Source organism: Hordeum vulgare, chromosome 4H (genome assembly GCF_904849725.1).
Source record: "Hordeum vulgare subsp. vulgare chromosome 4H, MorexV3_pseudomolecules_assembly, whole genome shotgun sequence".
NCBI lineage: Eukaryota > Viridiplantae > Streptophyta > Magnoliopsida > Poales > Poaceae > Hordeum > Hordeum vulgare.
The window spans coordinates 292230955-292246889 of NC_058521.1; the positions used below are offsets into that span (position 1 = coordinate 292230955).

At 45.3% G+C, this 15935-nt stretch overlaps 1 long non-coding RNA gene across 1 annotated transcript; it reads right to left on the reverse strand.

The window, feature by feature from the left end:
• Nucleotides 1–14333: 14333 nt before the first annotated feature.
• On the reverse strand, nt 14334–15662 carry LOC123446377. Its single transcript, XR_006631339.1, has 2 exons — nt 15322–15662; nt 14334–15239 (listed from the first exon to the last, which is right to left on the reverse strand). It is a non-coding gene; the product is annotated as an uncharacterized LOC123446377 (long non-coding RNA).
• Nucleotides 15663–15935: the final 273 nt, after the last annotated feature.

Below are 15935 nucleotides of genomic sequence, written 5' to 3' on the forward strand. Positions count from 1 at the left end.
TGCTTTTTATTCATTATTAGGAAAATGTCAAACCAAAGTTGGGCCTTGCCAGACCAGTTTTAATCTAAGACGAATTATCAAGGGGTCCCCATAACAACCTCGATAGTGTTAGGAGCGCTCAATTAAGGAATATAACACCGGTAGCCGAAACTGAGGCGGCAAAGGTGGAACAACACACCAGGCTAGAAAGGCCGAGCCTTCCACCTTTTACCAAGTATATAGGTGCATTAATTTAAATAGCATTAATATGGTGATATAACAAGGAACCCATGTTATCACATGGAAGCAACTACACCTGCAACTAGCAACGCTATCAAATGGTTAAGCAAGCGGTAACATAGCCACTCAGTGGTTTGCTAGGTTGTAGAAAGGTTGAATGTTTTCATGGCAATGTTGAGAGGCTGACATTCAACAGGTGGTAGGCAGCGACACATAACGAAAGAAACGAGACAACTAGCATGGCATTGATAGTAATGGTATCTAGGGAAATGATCATCTTGCCTATGATCCCACTTGGAAGAAGAACGATTCCGTGAAGCTGACGCACCGACGTATCGAGCGGATCCTCACATTCCTACACGCTTGCGGAACTCCAACGAGAAGAAGCAAACCGGAAACAAGAATCAACAGACGATAACACCACACATATGCACGATATGATGCACAACCTAATATGATGCATGTCCACTTCAATTATGCAAGGCATGGCATGGCAATCCACAACAATCAAACACTACACATTAAGTGATGCTCAATATGCAACGAGTTGCATATTGACGAAACTCCACATATGAATTATTTAGTTCACTCCCATTTAGGTACATAACAATATTAAAATGTTGTTAACTTGGCAGGAGGTGAAGCATGTAATCCTACACGGCATTGAAGTCGGTTACACAAAGAACATATGAACGGAGCTACGGTTAAAAGATACGTGCAGCACAAGACATTATGCCATGAATGCAACATGCGTGCATTTTTTATTCAAATATTGGCAAGCAGGATATGCAGCATGTGTTACCATGGTGAACGAAAGGGAACCATGGCGGCAAAACATAAACGATGCCATGGAAACGTTCCGGTCCCGGTAACTCGATGAGATACCGGTGCCAACGAATTGGGAGTGTGTGCATCTCATGTCAAAGAGTGATGGGGTAATCCCGGTTACCGGGTTCCCATGTGCAATAGGCATGAATATGCGGTTCATGCAACTACCATGGCATCAACGAGATGGACAACCTCGCATCTTACACGACAATGTATTTGGTCCACGCGTATCATCTTGGAGGTATACCTTTTAAGCGTGCCTCTCGGAGTGGATCGAGTCGTTGCGGTGTAGTTGTACATGGATCGTCGTTTGCGTCATGGAAGTAGTGGTTCCCGCGATGGTAGTTGAAGAAGTGGTACACGGGTCTTCGGCAACGGTAGTCGTACTTGGTTCCGTAGATGTTCTGGGTCGTCGAGGATGTCATGGAAGTAGTGATACACTGTAACGGTCTTGGGGGTTCTGAGTACGGTCAAACTCGAGGTGGTCTTGGACTTGACGGTCTTGGATCTCCATGGTTTAGTCGCGTTCAAGGACATCATGGCAGGCGGCCCAGGAGCACAACACGATTCTACTCCATGCTGGCAAAGGATTGGGTCAACGTGGGGGCTCGTCTCCCTGGACCCCTTCGATGCAGACGGCAACAAAGTGGTTGGAGGTGGTTGGAACTCCAAAGCTAGGCTGGGACGACGAGGATCTCGAGGCGGACGCTGGGCTGTCACTCTTCTACCTCCGCACATGCAGAAGCAGGAGAGTTAAGGAGGTGCGGGGCACGCTGGGGCTTCGGGCGATGAGGTCGGCGAGGAGGAGGTCCGACAGGGGCAGACCGAGGCGCAGGGCAGGAGAGACGAGGGGATCTGGCGCGTGGTTGGCTAGGCTGGATCGGACAGGAGGATGGTGGAGACGCTTCCGTTGGCTCGATGGGGAAAACTAGGTGGGGCGGCAGCACTGTCGGGAGGGAATTGGTTAGCTTGGGTTACGATAGGATTAGACTACATTCGTATATAAGTAGCCACTATTTTCTACACGGGTCTAGTGGGCCTCCGATCTCAATTGAACGGTCGCGGAAAATAGGCTAGGGGGTCCTATTGAAAAACCGATGACGGTTTGCGGTAAAACAAGGTTTATCCGGGTCCAACAGTCACGACCGCCCGGTTCGGTTCCGGGGGAAGTTTTCGGACTAGGTTGCGGGCAGGTCGGTGCGCTGTGCAGAGGGATTAGGCGGGGATGAGAGGGAAAACAGGCAACCCGGGGATAGAGTTTAAAACAACAAAAACTTCCGACGATGGGTCGGCTATAGTGCCGCTATAGGTTTAATGGTTTGTGTATCAAACGAACTCTGATTGTGACGAAAATTGCAGACGGCCTACCTACACTATTTTAAGACCGCACACCAAGTTTCAACCCAATCCGAGAAAGTTTTATACCCACTTTTAAAAACAATATTTTAACGATGCCGCGGGCGCGTGCGGGTGTGGTTGTTCTCGAAATGGTCAACGACGATAACGGAGAGAACTGGCAACTAACACGGATGCAAGTTTTGAAAACGGGCAGCAACGGAGTGCCGATGCAATGCAGATAATGTGGATGATGCGATGATGAGTGCGCCAAACAATCTAATCACACGGCGGAAACGGAATAAAAGGGGAATCTTCTGCAGCGTCGGTCTCGGGATGTCACAACTCTTCCACACTAACAAGATATCTCGCCCCAAGATCTAAGAATGAAAAGGGGAAGAGGAAGAAGAAAGCAAGAGGTTAAACTTAGTTGCTTCTAGACAAACGAGTGAAACCAACGATCCTTGAAGGTTGCAAAGAGATGAAGAATGGCATGATGAACAAGGAAGAATTCAAACAAAATTTCAGCATCACTTCGATAGGAAAGAGGGCAAAATTTTATGAGATGTAAAGATCTTCAGAAGATTCACAACAAACTAACTAAACTGAATAAGCAAGGAGAGAACATGATCTTGATAGAACAAGATGATATATTTAAGAGAGCAACATCACCACAACTCCGGAACAAGAGAATAGAAACTAGATCTTTGAGAAGAATAGAATGAAGAAGAAAATGACAATTTTCATCACAATTGAATTTGGCAAGCCTCCTTGCAAGAATAATTGAATGGAGTTGTTGGAAAAACAACAACAAAAAGAACAAGCTTGTTGTGGGCTTATGGAAACCATCCCAAAATAATGAGGTGACAACGAGCCACTAACAAAAATAAGGATTGCTTGGGAGCAACAATAGATGGAAAAGTTCTTACACCAAGAGGATACATTGAGAACTTGGATCAAATACATCACCATAATAGCAACAATCCTTAGACAAAGCATTAGGTGTGATCTAAACCAAGATATCTCAATGAAGAAATCATGTGTTGAAAATATATCATGATCAAGGAATTTGGTGGGTATAAATATCTCATAATTGAGACAAATTATCTTCGATACTCCTCCACTAACAGGAATGCTACAACACCACCTCAACAGTTAAAGGAAGAAGAATTGCTCTTCTAAATGCAAGAGAAAGAATACTTGAGGCACTACCACAGGAATCTTGAAGAACACGTGTGAATGAATTGAAACCTTGAAGAACCACCATGAAAGCCACTTGAAGAATACCGAAATGAATGAATGAAAGAATAAGATTAAAGGCCTTGTAATGATTTAGATGAAGCTTCACGACGAGATGCTTGAGAAAACTTGGAAATCCGGAAAAAGAAGATAAACACAATAGAATAGAAAATTGATATCATGAGCCACTCCGGAAGAAGGATTAAAATAACCTTGAAGAAACAAGAATAAGAATCATGTTATGCTTATCCTGCACCATGTTAAATTGATGGCAAGCACAGATTTAGCATACCACTTGTTCTTCTTGAAAAAGATTGGGGAGAGCGAGATGGAGCACAAACTTGAACAAGTCATGAAAGAAACACCGGTAGGAATTTGGAATGAAGGCGAATACCAATAATGAATGGAGATACATGAGACTGAAGACTTCATGATCCACCCGACAAAAAACTTGAACAAGGCATCAGAATAATTGAGAGACGAGCGAAGAGACAACAAATGAGAATAATTTGAGAATGAAAGTTGAAAGCTAAGAACGAAGAAATCTTCTGAAATGATGGCCTTTGGAGGATCAAGAATGAAAACAAATCTGAAATGCACCGGATAGATCTGTAAGAAATTACTCATGATTGAAAACAATTGAGAAGATAACACGAAGTTGAGATGACAATCTTCAAAAGAATGGACCAGATTTAAGAGAAACTCTCCTTCGATCTTACAAGCTGAGAATGATGACAAGAAACAACACCAAAATTACTAAGACACTTCGGAATAATGAAGAATGAAAAGTTGAGCCAACGAAGGAAATTAATTTGAAGACGATCTTGGAGAAAAATATGACCGATGAAAATCATACTTACGTCACACTTGAAAATAATTAGAGATCTCCGGAAAAGATTAGAAGAGGGAGGAAAGATCTTTAGAAATAAAGTGTGGGTTATGGGCCCACTCAAAAGGACTCACCGTTGACGCAATTGATTAGACAAGAGAGATTTCACCGGTACAATGAAAAGTACATGAGGCGAGACCCTCGAAATAATTGAAAGGATTTAAAACAAGAAACTTCGGAGATATCTTCAGCACTCTGAATAGAAAAGACAGAGATGAATAAACAAGAGAGACTTGGATGAGAATCACCAACATTGGAAAGAATTTAAAGGATGAAAAGGATATTATGAACACCTATAACTTGAATTGAATCCACCAGAGAGATAACATGAATGAAGAAAGATGAACACGAAACTCCTGGGAATCTTCACAATGAATCGCCGGGAACAAAAGAAAACAAAATATAGCGGAAGCAATAGTGAAAGGAAGATACTTGGATGATAATTGAAACATTGAAGTAAAAGGACGGGAGGGCAGGGAAAAACAAAGACTACTTGGAATAGATGAGACGAACTCTGAAAGAAATGAGAGATTGATCTTCCAAATATTGGAGAGGATTGAATTACTTGGAGATAAGCACACCGGTTGAAAAAGAATTGACATGACGACTCCAGTTGAAAATAATTGACAAGATAACTTGACTGAGAAAAAGAATTAGCATTCCCATAAAAATATGAGAACACCACTTAGAAAAGATATGAATTCACCACTTGACATCGAAGGAACTCGAATTGCCATATTCCAACAAAACAATGAAGGAGGCTTACAAAACAAGCCAGAACAAATTCATGACAAAGATTTCGTCCGATATTTTCGTGGTATTCCACTAGATATCGAACCCCAACCTCAGATCATGCATTTGTTGGAAGATTGCCCTATAAGTAACTACTTGAATTCCCACCTAAGAACTTCCGAAATTTTTGGTCATGCAATCGGGCCCACGGATACAAGGAGAAAATTTCATTCAACTCCTAGCAATAACACTAACCCGTCCAGTGTATCACATCCGTCAATACATAACCAGAATGTCGAAAACTCATCTATCTCACACCCTCGAAAACACAACAATACTAAGTACGACAGTACATCCAAACTCTCTTCACGAGTACTGGGGATGCCGGACTCTTCTCGCCACTACTAGTATTGAAGAAATTTCGAACATCCTCCTTCCTGAGATACTAAGAAACCTGAATGATAACGGTGTGCTCAAGAATCCCCTGGAGCTCAACTTCCCAGAAGAAATCAAGTCATACAGGAGGCACCAAGACACAATTCCATCACATCGGCATCATATAGATTCCAAAAATATTCGCGTGATCCTAAAAATCTGAGTGAGAAGAGGAGTAGAATTAAAATTATTATGTCAAGATTCCTCACCAGAACATGGAAGAGGAGAAAAAAGAATCCTACTCTCTGATATATAACTAGACTCAAATCAGATTTTTACTAGAGTCGACTCGGCCAATTTCGATCAATCAAGGGGGTCCTAGGTAGGTACTGCGCTGATACCAACTTGTAACACCCAAGATGCGATCCTTTCCTTATTTTGGCGCGAGGGCCTCGACAGGGATAGAAACACATCTCGTCGTTTCACAAGAATGGATATCGTTACAAGTACATGTACTGAAAAGATAAGTATAAGGAGTTGTCTTACACTCACCACAAGCTACATAAAGATCACATCAATAAAACAATATACAGTCATCATGAAGAAAAGCAGGGTCCGACTACGAACGAAAATAAATGATAAAAGAATGACGTCCATCCTTGCTATCCAAGGCTGCCGACCTGGAACCCATCCTAGATCGATGATGAAGAAGAAGAAACTCCAAATGAACAATCAATGTGCTCACGTCAAGTAACCCTTTACGTGTACCTGCAACTGTTGTTGTAGTAATCCGTGAGCCACAGGGGACTCAACTATCTCATTTCCAAAGGTATCAAGACTAGAAAAGCTTAATGGGTGAGGTATGGTTAAGTGGTGAGGCTGCAGCAAGCGACTAAGCATTTATTTGTGGTGGCTAACTTACGAGTACAAGAATAAAAGAGGGGCATGATCTAAGCATAATCGTACGGAAACTAATGTTGGTAAAATAAATGATCCTGAACACCAACTTACGTCACACATAACCCCACCGTGCCCTCTATCGGAGAAGGAGCTCACAAAATAGACAGTCACGGTTACGCACTCAGTTAGCACATTTTAATTAAGCTTACTTCAAGTTATCTAGAACCGGGTGTTAAACAAAGTTTCCAAGTTGCCACATAACCGTGGGCAAGGCTTTCCGAAAGATTTAACCCAGCAGGGGTGCTCCAACTAGTCCATCACAAATTACCACAAGTCGCATAGAAAGCATCGATCGCGAAACTTGTGATCTATTCAGATTCTTTAGTGGAAAACCTCAACTTGAGATAACCCAAAGCATCACCGAAATCCCGATGCACAAGATATTTCGTAAAAGGTCAAACAAGTCCAGCAAGGCTGCCCACGTGTCGACGAACCCGATAGGAGCCGCGTATCTCGTTCTCAGGACACGACGGATAAGCGAAGCGTACAGTGGCTTGGTAGACATCTCCCGAGTTGCCCCGGGTTGGCCCTGCACGGTGCTCTAGTTTGGACCAAGACTCATGAGGATCACTGGCCCGGGGGTTGATTAATTATCCGTAGGTGCCAATGGATCCCTATGCTTTTTATTAGTTATTAGGAAAATGAAAAACCGAAGTTGGGCCTTGCTACACCAGTTTTAATCTAAGACGAATTATCAAGGGGGTCCCGATAACAACCCCGATTGTGTTAGGAGCACTCTATTAAGGAATATAACACCGGTAGCCGAAATTAAGGCGACAAAGGTGGAACAAAACACCAGGCTAGAAAGGACGAGCCTTCCACCTTCTAGCAAGTATATAGGTGCATTAATTTAAATAGCATTAATATGGTGGTATAACAAGGAACCCATGTTATCACATGGAAGAAACTCCCCCTGCAACTAGCAACACTATCAAATGGTTAAGCAAGCGGTAACATAGCCAATCAGTGGTTTTCTAGCTTGTAGAAAGGTTGAAGGTTTTCATGGCAATGTTGAGAGGCTGATATTTAACAGGTGGTAGGCAGCGAGATATAATGAAAGAAACAAGACAACTTGCATGGTATTGATAGTAATGGTATCTTGGGAAATGATCATGGTGCCTGTGATCCCGCTTGGAAGAAGAACGATTGCGTGAAGCAGACGCACCGACGTAGTCGAACGAGTCCTCACATTCTAACGCGCTTGCGGAACTCTAACGTGAAAAAGCAAACCGGAAACAAGAATCAGCACATGATAACACCACACATATGCACGATATGATGCATCTACACTTCAATTATGCAAGGCATGGCATGGCAATCCACACCAATCAAACACTACACATTAAGTGAAGCTCAATATGCAACTAGTTGCATATTGGAAACTCCACATACGTATTATTTAGTTCATTCCCGTTTAGGTACACAATGATATTAAAATGTTGTTAACTTGGCAAGATGTGAAGCATGTGATCCTACACGACATTCTAGTCGGTTACACAAAGAACGTATGAACGGAGCTACGATTAAAAGATACGTGCAACACAAGATATTATGCCATGAATGCAACATGCGTGCAATTTTTATGAAAATATTTGCAAACAGGATATGCAGCATGTGTCTCCATGGCAAACGAAAGGGAACCATGGCGGCAAAATGGAAACGATGCCATGGCAAAGTTCCGGTCCCGATAACTCGATGAGATACCGGTGCCAACGAATTGGGACTGTGTGCGTGTCATGCCAAAGAATGATGGGGTGATCCCGGTTACCGGGTTCCCATGTGCAGGGGCATGAATATGCGGTTCGTGCAACTACCATGGCATCTACAAGACAAAAAACATCGCATCTTGCACGACAATGCATTCGGTCCACGACAATGCAACTACCAGTTGTAGGTACAGATAAAGGTTACTTGACGCGAGCGCTTTGATTGTTCATTTGGAGTTGGTTCTTCTTCTTCTTCTTCATCGATCTAGGATGGGTTCCAGACCGGCAGCCTGGGATAGCAAGGATGGACGTCGTTCTTCTTTTGTCGTTTGTTTTCGTCCGTAGTCGGACCCTGCTCTTACTCTTGATGATTATGTAATGTACTGATGTGACTCTGATGTAGCTTGTGGCGAGTGTAAGCCAACTCTTTATATATCTCTCCTTTTCAGTACATGTACTTGTAAAGATATCCATTCTTGCGACACGACGAGATGCGCTTCTATCCCTGACGAGGCCCTCGTGCCAAATTGAGGATAGGGTCGCATCTTGGGCGTGACAGCGGCCCAGGAGCACAACACAAGACCGGTCCATGTTGGCAAAGGATCAGGTCAATGTGGGGGCTCATCTCCCTAGACCCGTTCGATCGAGACGGGAGAAGCGCGGTTGGAGGTGGGTGGAACTCCTAAGCTAGGCTGGGACAACGGGTAGATCGAGGCGGATACTGGGGCTGGCGCTCATCTACCTCCGCGCGTGCAGAAGCAGGAGAGCTTGCAGGTCCTGGCCGGCGACGCGAGCTTCCCGACAGGGCTCTGGCGCGGCGATGAGGCAAGGGAGGTCAGATCCACAATGGAGCTCTGTGGATCTGTCTATCCCCGGTGGCTTTCGAGCTCGACGCGAGGTCCTGACGCGCGCCCTGGAAACTTCCGATGAGGGGGAGAGAGCAGGGGGAAGAACGAGGTGAGAGAGAGAGAGAGGAAGGAGGAAGGAAGAGAAGGAGGAGCGGGGCAGCACGGGACCTGCAACGCTCCAGTGGCCGAAGGCGGAGGCAGGGGCCTCAGCGAAATCGGCCGAGGGAACGCAGAACGGGCGGGGGGGGGGGGTGCAGGCAAAGGAGGCGCGGGGCGCACTGGGGCTTTGGGTGAGGAGGAGGTCCGACAAGGGTAGACCAAGGCGCAGGGCAGGAGAGACAAGGGGATCTGGCGCCTGGTTGGTTGGGTTAGATCGGGCAAGAGGAAGGAGGAGACACTACTGTTGGCTTGATGGGGAAAACTAGATGGGGCGGCGGCGCTGTCGGGAGGGAATTGGTTAGCTAGGGTTAGAGTAGGATTAGGCTACATTCATATATAAGTAGCCACTATTTTCTACACGTGGTCTAGTGGCCCTCCGATCTCAATCGAACGGTTGCAGAAAATAGGCTAGGGGGTCCTATTGAAAAACTGATGACGGTTTGCGGTAAAACGTGGTTGATCCGGATCCAACTGTCACACCCGCCTGGTTCGGGTTCGGGGAAGTTTCCGACTAGGTTGCTGGCAGGTCGGTTCGATGTGCAAAGGGGCTAGGCGGGGATGAGAGGGCAAACGGGCAACCCGGCGACATAGTTTAAAACAACGAAAAATGTCTGACGATGGGGAGACTATAGTGCCGCTATAGGTTTAATGGTTCGGGTATCAAACATACTCTGATTGCGACGAAAATTGACAGGAGGCCTACCTACTATTTCAAGACCGCACGCGAAGTTTCAACCCAATCCGAGAAAGTTTTATACACACTTTTAAAAACAATATTTTAACGATGTCGTGGGCACGTGCGGGTGTGGTTGTCTCGAAACGGTCAACGACAATAACGGAGAGAACCGGCAACTAATATGGATGCAAGTTTTGAAAACTGGCGGCAACAGAGTGCCGATGCAATGCACATGATGTGGATGATGCGATGATGAGTGCGCCAAACAATCTAATCACACGGCGGCAACAGGATAAAAGGGGAATCTTCTGGAGCGTCGGTCTCAGGCTGTCACAATCACGAGACGCCCTTAAATTTTCAAGATCCTGCTTTCCTTGAAGGAATTCATAAGAAAGCTTCTCATGATCGACTAAGAGAGTGACATGACAATCCTGAAGACTATCAAACCTGGACTGAAGACTTTTGACATCATCAATCAAGATTTGAGTCCGACCCATTTCCTAATTCAATAGGTCATCGCTTTTGTCTAGCAGTTTCTGAAGCTTTTCAATAGGAGTTTGTGTCTTAGTGGCAATATTAGCAAGCTTGTAGTAACTGGGCTTTTGATAGTCATCAAGTTCACAGTCACTAGAATCCGAAGAGTAAGTGTGATTAGGTACCTTTGAACCTTTTGCCATGAAGCAATAGGTGGGAGCAAACTTGTCATCATAGTCATCTATGTTATTGACGTTGTTATTGTCTTCTAGGTTGAAGATGGACTTGCTGATGACTGTGGTAGCAAGGGTGAGGCTTGCCACACCAGACTCTGACTCCTCTTCACAACCTTCCTCTTCATTACATTCTTCAAATTCTTCCTCAGAATCCATGTCTTTGCCAATAAGTGCCTGAGCCTTTCTAAAATTGGCCTTCTTGTGCGATGAGGACTTTGAAGATTTCTTCTTTTTTCTTCGAGTCATTAGAACTGTCATCCTTATACTTCTTCTTCTTTGATTCCTTCACCCAACAAGGACAGTCAGTAGTACAGTGACTAGATTTCTTGCATTTATGGTAGGTCCTCTTCTTGTAGTCCTTAGGTGAAGATTCTGATTTCCTCACGTCTCTTCTTGAAGACTTTCCGAACTGTCCTCATCTTGAGAACTTTTGAAAATTCCTCACGAGCATTACAAGTTCCTTGACCAAGTTCATCAGCGTCACCAAGGCTACAATCAGAGTCTTCTTCTTCGTATGAGGAAACGACCTTTGCCTTCAATGCACGACGTCTTCCACAGCTTGATCCATAAAGGTATCGTTTCTCAGCTTGTTGGAATTCATGAGTATTGAGTCTCTCAAGAATATCAGCAGGATCTAGTGCCTTGAAGTCTCTTTGTTCTTGAATCATTAGAACCAATGTATCAAATGAAGAATCAACAGATCTCAGTAGTTTCTTCACAATTTCATGATCAGTGATGTCTCTGGATCCAAGAGCCTGTAGTTCATTGGAGATGTTAGTGATGCGATCGAAGGTTTCTTGGTAGCTCTCTTTGTCAAGTCTCTTGAAGCGATTGAAGATATTGCAAAGAACATCAATTCTAGATCCACGTTGAGTGGAAACTCCTTCATTGACTTTGGACAACCTTTCCTAGATTTGCATTGCAGTAGCCAAAGCACTCACTCTGCCATACTGACCTTTGCTCAGATGGCTAGAGATGATATTCTTTGCTTGAGAGTCGAGTTGCTTGAATCTCTTCACATCAGCAACATTGACAGTTTCAGACATGGTGGGAACACCTATTTCCATAAAATACCAGAGATTGTTGTCAATTGGTTCAAGGTGCATGTGCATCTTGTTCTTCCAGTAGGGGATGTCCTTTCCTTCAAAGGTAGGACAACCTGGAGTGACCTTGATCATACTAACGGTCGACATAACTAAAACTCCAGGTGGTTAAACCGAAATCACACAGAACAAGGGAGTACTTTGTTGTGATACCAATTGAAAGTGCGTTATATCGTATGGAGGATGCACAGTCCTCAAAGCTAACAAGCGTTGGTTCCACACACAGACATTCTCTTCAGTGATGCTCAATCACTTTGGGTTTTGGGTTTTGGATTGGGTGGTTGGGGTTTTTCCTCACTAATGAATTTCTCTCAAAGTCTTCAAGGATTGGGTTGCTCTCAAAATGACAAGTGTCAGTTTCTATCGCACAACAGCCAACAAACTAGTGGTTATGGGGGTGGCTATTTATAGCCGGGGAGCAATCCCTACATGAATTGACATAAATGCCTCAATGATATGACCGTTAGGTGGATAAGGTTGGGGACAGCTTGTAACGCCCAAGATGCGATCCTATCCTTATTTTGGCGCGAGGGCCTTGACAGGGATACAAGCGCATCTCGTTGTTTCACCAGAATGGATATCGTTACAAGTGCATGTATAAAAAAGATGAGTATAAGGAGTTGGCTTACACTCGCCACAAGCTACATAAAGTTCACATCAATTCAACAATATACACTCATCATGAAGAAGAGCAGGGTCCGACTACAGATGAAAACAAATGATAAAAGAACGACGTCCATCCTTGCTATCCCAGGCCGCCGGCTTGGAACCCATCCTAGATCGAAGATGATGAAGAAGAAACTCCAAAAGCACAATCATCGCGCTCAGGTCATAATATCACTTTACCTGTACCTGCAACTCGTGTTGTAGTAATCTGTGAGCCACATGGACTCAGCAATCTCATTTTCAAAGGTATCAATACTAGCAAAGCTTAATGGGGGAGGTATGGTTAAGTGGTGAGGCCGCAACAAGCAACTAAGCATTTATTTGAGGTGGCTAACTTTCGAGTACAAGAATAAGAAGAGGGGTGATCTACGCATATTGGACGTGAACTAATAATGATCAAATGAATGATCCTAAACCCTACTTACGTCAGACATAACCCCACTGTGTCCTCGACCGAAGAAGGAGCTTACAAAAGAGACTGCCACGGTTACGCACTCAGTTGGCACATTATAATTAGGCTTACTTCAAGTTATCTAGAACTGGATTGTAAACAAAGTTTCCGCATTGCCACATAACCACGGGCATGACTTTTCGAAAGATCTAACCCTGCAGGGGGTGCTCCAAATAGTCCATCACAAATTACCACAAGCAGTATAGAAACCCTCGAGCACGAAACTCGTGATCTCCTCGGATTCCTTAGTGGAAAACCTCAACTCTGAGATAACCAAAGCATCACCGGAATCCCGATGCACAACATATTTAGTGAAAGGTGAAACTAATCAAGCAAGGCCGCCCGGTGTGTCGACGAACCCGATAGGAGCCGAGTATCTCGTTCTCAGGACACAACCAGATGAGCACTACATACGGTGGCCGGATAGACATCCCCGAGTTGCCCCGGGTGGCCCCGCAAGTGGCTCTAGTTTATGACCAACACTCATGAGGAGCATTGTACCGCGTTGTTGATTAAATATCCACTGGGTCCGGAAAGTCCCTATGCAATTTTTTTAGGTTGTTAGGCAAATATAGTACCAAAGTTGGGCCTTGCTAGACGAGTCTTAACCTAAAACGAATTATCAAGGGGTCCCCTTAACAACCCCGATCGTGTTAGGAGCGCTCAATTATGGAATGAAATACCGGTAGCCGAAACTAAGGGGGAATAGGTGGAACAAAACACCAGGCTAGAAAGCCGAGCCTTCCACCTTTTACCAAGTATATATGTCCATTAAATTAATTAGCAATTATATGGTGATATAACAAGGAACTCATGTTAACACATGAAAGCAACTAGCAACGCTAACACATGGTTAAGCAAGCGGTAACATAGCCTATCAGTGGTTTGCTAGGTTGTAGAAAGGTTGAAGGTTTCATGGCAATGTTGAGAGGGTGACATTTAACAGGTGATAGGCAATGAGACATAACGAATGAAACGAGACAACTAGCATGGCATTGATAGTAATGGTATCTAGGGAAATGATCAACTTGCGTGTGATCTCGCTTGGAAGAAGAACAAATCCATGAAGCAGACGAACCGACGTAGTTGAGCGGATCCTCACATTCCGACATGCTTGCGGAACTCTATCGAGACGAAGCAAACCGGAAACAAGAATCAACACACGATATTCACCACGACACATGCACGATATGATGCACAACCAAATATGGTGCATGTCCAATTCAATTATGCAAGTCATGGCATGAATATTCACACAATCAAACACTAGACATTAAGTGAAGCTCAATATGCAACGAGTTGCATATTGACGAAACTCCACATACGAATTATTTAGTTCACTCCCGTTTAGGTATACGACAATATTAAATGTTGTTTAAACATGGCACGAGGTGAAGCATGTGATTCTACACGTCATACTAGCCGGTTACACATATATAGCATGTCTTAAGAGACACAGGCCACACAAAATCATATGACACGGATGCAACATGCATGCAAAAGAAAAATAAATACATAGGGTGAAAATAAAAGAGAGGCCATGGGGATTTGATCCGTGGACCTCTAGGATGATGGCCCACTGGAATGTAGACACACGATACAAGGTGGATTCGGTCCTATATAAACCACACGCCGTATAAACCGAGACAACCAAAACAAATGAAAATGCAGGGTGCATTGGATTCAAACCTAGGACCTCGCGGTGGAGCCCGAATGCTCTAGACAACTCGGCTACACACTATTTGTGATATAATTTGGGATCTTAGTTAGATTTATCATAACTACATCAGGGTGCAGGTGTGGGTGCAAAACAAAGTAGCTTCCGCTCCTCAAGCCGGAGCTAGAATCCCTCAGAGGTGGAGCTCCACGGTGGAGGGCACATGGAGGGAGGGGTCCAATTGCTTGACGAGAACACGGGCGGGCGACGGGACGATGGGGCGGAGCTCCACCACCGGAGACGGAGCTGGCATCGGATGCGGCTGTTTCCCCTGGTACACCACAAAGAGAGAGAGATGGATTAGAGAGAAGGAAGTACAAGGGAAGGGAAGAGGAAAGCGACGGTGCTCATCTGCTAGTCCAACAACTGGGGCGCGCGCATGAGCAGGGCGCGGGTTCGCTGGCTGGCGCGGTTGAGGAGCTCATCCCGTGCTGGCTTGCTCTAGGGGGGCGAAGTAGAGGAGGTGGCTGCCTCGAGCTCTGGCACGGACGGGCGTGACGCTGGATAGGGCGAGGAGCAAGGCCACGACGGGCATAGCGCTAGTCCGATGAAGGAAACGCACGGAACGACAGGGGCGCCGGTCTCCACGGCGGCAGCTTCGAGCTCCTCAGATGATAGCCTTGGCGCTGGGTTAGAGAGACACGGGAAAGAGATGAGGGAAAAGCATGGGGAGGAGAAAAGCAATAGCAGGGCGTGGCTCTGCTTAACTTGCTGTTGGCTAGAGGCGATGCGGGGACGGCCTGGAGTAGCACTGGCAACAACACGATCGGCTTGAGTGCGCGGCGGCGGGCGATTCTAGCTCCGGCTTGAGGAGCGGAAGCTATTCGGGCGACTGCCTCTGCGGGCGCTGGACACATCCAAGGGCAGCAGGCTCGTCGCGGTAGCCAACCATTGACTACTCGAGCAGGCCAGGGACGAGGGGATCACGGAGAGGTGTGCGGCGGCGTGCTAGTTGGCTCAGTTGGCAAATCAAGGAGGTGGGTGGATGGGACAGATCTCCTAGGAAGGAGGGGACTGGAGGGGGAGGCTGCGGGTGGATGGGACACATCTCCTAGTTTTTAGGGTTTGGACTGATTTTGACTAGGGTCCTTATGTATAGCTAGTGGACTAGGTTTAGGTTCATCTCGACCCTTCGACGGTCAGAAAAATTAGGTTAGGATGATCAATGGACAAAACGAATACGATTTGCGGTATAACGGGGTTGATGCGGACCCAACGGTTACGATCGTATGTTTCGGGTACCGGGAGGTTTTCGGGCTAGGTTGCGCGCAGGTCGGTGCAGTGTGTAGAGAGGCTAGACAAAGATGAGAGGGAAAATGGGC